The sequence below is a fragment of the Podarcis melisellensis genome, assembly GCF_964234715.1.
Source record: "Podarcis melisellensis genome assembly, chromosome: 4".
NCBI lineage: Eukaryota > Metazoa > Chordata > Lepidosauria > Squamata > Lacertidae > Podarcis > Podarcis melisellensis.
In genome coordinates, this window is record NC_138531.1 from 9,733,396 (window position 1) to 9,738,189 (window position 4,794).

Consider the following 4,794-nt stretch of genomic DNA (forward strand, 5'->3'; position numbering starts at 1 on the left):
CACCAATTTGGTTGGTTCTGAAAGCAGTTTCGTAATTTGGAAGCTGTTTATTTTATAATCTTTGGGATAACAAAATATGTATTTTATCAAAGGAATTGTTGAAACGAAATACAATTAAGAAGAAGTATATTAATAGTGAAATACAACTCGGAATTTTTTTGGGCCCCCAAACCTAACACTGTTTTTATTTTTGTGTCATGCTTGTTGTATTCTTAATTTAAAAAAAAATAAAATAAAAAATAGAGACATCAAGTTGACATTGTCCTTCTGTCAAAGTTAGCAGGGAATTTAATGAAGTGCTGTGTGAACTTCCCTATTAAGTTGTGCCATGCTTTGAAACATCCCAGCTGCCTCTGATGTAATCCTGAATGGACTTCAAGTAGAAATAATAGACTCTTTGATGCTGCAACAGGTGCACTAGTGGACAATTAAAATGTTCCTTTCATAAAACCCTTCCATGTATGTGATGAAAGAAGTCAACTTTGTGCAATTTGACTTCTCAAGCCATTTGCTACTGTGTACAGAAGTGGTTCTTATTTTGTTTATTGACGCATGGCACCCCCACCCACTTCAAGGTCGCTGTCCGTGGAAGAATGGAGGCCATGCATCCAGCAAAATGAAAGATTCTGCTTCCATTTTAACTGTAAAGGTAAAGGGACCCCTGACGGTTAGGTCCAGTCGTGACCGACTCTGGGGTTGCGGCGCTCATCTCGCTTTATTGGCCCAGGGAGCCAGCGTACAGCTTCTGGGTCATGTGGCCAACATGACTAAGCCGCTTCTGGCGAACCAGAGCAGTGCACGGAAATGCCGTTTACCTTTCTGCCTATTTATCTACTTGCACTTTGATGTGCTTTCGAACTGCTAGGTTGGCAGGAACAGGGACTGAGCAACGGGAGCTCACCCCGTCACGGGGATTCGAACCGCCGACCTTCTGATCGGCAAGTCCTAGGCTCTGTGGTTTAACCCACAGCGCCACCCACGTCCTAATATTTTAACTGTGCCCTCAATTAAAATGCTTCCATTTCTACATAGAAGTGAAAGGCCGTTGTTCAGCCATATGGGCAGGTAAACGGATGCCTCACAGACTGAGGACAAATGAGGGTCAGGCTGTCCATTGTGTTTATTGGATAAATGTATCCAATTGGTGGGATATAAATGTAATAAACCAATAAAGTAAGCTGTGGTATAAATGAGTATTGATTGAATGTATATACCACCTTTCAACATAAGATTTCAGGGTGGTTCACAGAGTAGAGATCAATGCTGTTAAGGCTGGTCTGATCCTTCGGTCCACTTTCTTGGTCACACAAGTGTAGTAGAATCCAATGCTTTCTGAATTACCATTTTAAATTTTATTTTGCATTTTTGCATTTTACAATGTTTTGACAATAGAAATCAAGCCTAAACAAAGCCCACCTACATTTTCTGCAACTCCCCCCCCCCCGCGGTTCCTTATTTTATATCTTATTCTTACTGCATAACCAATTCAAACCTATTTACAAGTTTATCCTTTATATTACCTTTAAGTTCTATTTCTTACTGCTCATGTTTATGTCAATCCTGCTAACGTTTTTAATTGTTTACATTATGTTTTCATATATTCAACTAATTTTCCCCATTCTGTTAAAAGAAGTCTCTATCTTGATCTCTTATTGTGCCGGTACGTTTCACCATTTCTACGTATACCATCAATTTTAGTTGCCACTCGTCTTTTGTTGTAAACTGCTGCTTCTTTCCATCTTTGGGCGTATATCATTTGGGCAGCGCCAATGCTAAGTTTGCATACCTGTAGGGTTACCATCCTAATTTCACACACTATATAGTGGGATTTCCACTTAGACATGCATTTTGCTATTTTAAACAAAACATGAAGTCAAGCCACCATCAAGTCACAATCAAAATAAAAGTATCCTTGCACCCACCACCTTCAAAAGGTGTTGCTGTTTTCAGCTTGCTTTTAAATTTGTTTCCTTCTCATTCTTCATGTACATTATATGCCACACACAGTGAAAAAATAATTCTGTAAAATCGCACACGTTTGTCAACAAATGATATAAGAGTGGTCCTCATGAACAGGGAAGATGAAATGTAATAATAATAATAATTATAATAATTATAATAATAATAATAATAATAATAATAATAATAATAATAATAATATATTATTTACACCCCGCCCACTCTGGGCGGCTTCCAACAGAACACTAAAATACAATAACCTATTAAACATTAAAAGCTTCTCTAAACAGGGCAGACTTCAGATGTCTTCTAAAAGTTTGGTAGTTATTTTTCTCTTTGACATCTGGTGGGAGGGGGTTCCACAGGGCGGGTGCCACTACCGAGAAGGCCCTCTGCCTGGTTCCCTGTAACTTGGCTTCCACAGGGCGGGCGCCACTACCAAGAAGGCCCTCTGCCTGGTTCCCTATAACTTGGCTTCTCGTAGCGAGGGAACCGCCAGAAGGCCCTCGGCGCTGGACCTCAGTGTCCGGGCAGTGTCCGGGCAGATGGAGGTGGAGACGATCCTTCAAGTATACTTCAAGTATATGTTGAAGACATTTCAAGCAACTCCCTTGCCAAAAGGGTTGCGCCAAAAAGTAGGTGGCAATTTCCAGCACCAAAGAGGTCCATCATCCCATTCTGACAGGTCACACAACTTACATGTTACATATGCTGAGAATTTGAGGTCCCGTTGGTAGCTTGCACTTACTATTACGTTAGCAAAGGTTGGCTAGCAATGGAAAAATACTCATTACAGTATTTACAATTATCACAACTATCAGTGAATATTGTTAAAATAAGCATGTTTAAGTTGTCTGAAGTTTTTCAGAACAGAAAACTTGAGTCCAGGCATTTGAGTGTATGGCTTATTTTGTAACATTGGGCTTAGGCCAAAAAGTTAATTCCATGTAAATGTAACAGGAAAAAATGCTGCATTTGCTTTTTGCTATGATAAGATCTTTATTAAACAGTAGTACAATTTTTAATTATTATTTTTTTAAATCATACAATTAGGCCTGGTCTGATACTTTTTGTTATCTGAGATGAAAGAAAAGATGGTACCATTCTGGTGACAAGACATGCTATCAGGATTTAGATAGCAACATTATATTCTTAAATGAACACTACATGATTTAGAAAGGGGGGGACTGCAAACAAGGTGGGGGGAGAAATAAATTGCTATATTAAGTAAACTTTCTTTTCTTTTTGTGGGTTGGGTCAGAGATGCCTACGTTAGTGTGAATTATTCTGAAATCTCAACTCCATTATATAATTGCTGGCTAAATAACATTTGGTTAATGTGGTGTAATTTCTTGTCAGAGCAATATGCTGTAGCACTCCAGCGACACCAATAAGGTACAGAAACATCAGCCTTCCTTAAGTACATGTTGCTTTGCTCCATAAATACCAAGACACATGCAGTAGAGTCACATCTGTCTACACGCCCAGTATTATGCTAATGCAACATTCAGTATACCGTGCGCATTAAGCAATTATTTGCTGGATGGGAGCATTAGGAAGCCATAATTATTCTAGTCTACTACCCATATTATTTGTACACGCCATGGGAAACATCCAGGAAAAGTTAGGGCTGAATAAATCCTATTGAAATAGTTATTAAGAGCTTTATTCCATCGTCTTCAACAGGCACCCAAGGTACAATTCCCTAAATGCATGCATAAGAGGCTGCCTCCCAAGCAATCCCATTGTACTCTTCTGGATTCTGCACTGAGATCCATAGCCTTCATCTGCCCTGGCTGCAACAAAACGTGTCTCTCCTGCATTGGTGTCTACCAGTGCCGAATTTATGTATAAGCTAAACAAGCTATAGCTTAGCTCTCGGGGGGCAAAAAAATTAAAGGGGAAAAAACCTTGGGTGTACATTTCCAAAATATAAGATAAAAAACAAATAAAATAAAACCTACATACAGCAACAGTGTTTTGTGTTGTGTAGGTTCCTATGATGTGAGTCATGGGCCCTGCCTGCTTGCTTGTTCCCTAAAATATCACTGGTTTGCTCATTTCTATATATAGGGTGGGACACGGGTGGCGCTGTGGTCTAAACCACTGAGCCTCTTGGGCTTGCCGATCAGAAGGTCGGTGGTTCAAATCCCCACAATGAGCTCCTGTTGCTCGGTCCTAGCTCCTGCCAACCTAGCAGTTCAAAAGCACGCCAAAAATAGATGATGATGATGATGATAATAATAATAATAATAATAATAATAATAATAATAATAATAATAAATTTTATTTATACCCCACCCTCCCCAGCCGGAGCCGGGCTCAGGGAGGCTAACACCAGTAAAATTACAGTAAAAACATAATAGGGGGGGAAACCGAATTTAAAATACAGGTTAAAATGCAATTTAAAATGCAGCCTCATTTTAAAAGTAGCCCATAGATCAAAACCATAAGGGGAGGGAAACATAAGGGTCAGACTGAGTCCAAACCAAAGGCCAGGCAGAACAGCTCTGTCTTGCAGGTCCTGCGAAAAGATGTCAAATCCCACAGGGCCCTAGTCTCTTGTTACAGAGTGTTCCACCAAGTTGGGGCCCGTGCTGAAAAGGCCCTGGCTCTAGTTCAGACCAATCTAATTATGACTTGGGACCTCCAAAATGTTGCCATTTGTGGACCTTAAGGTCCTCCGGGGGCATACCATAAATAGGTACCGCTCCGGCGGGAAGGTAAACAGCGTTTCCATGCACTGCTCTGGTTTCACCAGAAGTGGTTTAGTCATGCTGGCCACATGACCCAGAATGTCTGCGGACAAACGTCAGCTCCATCGGCCAGTAAAGC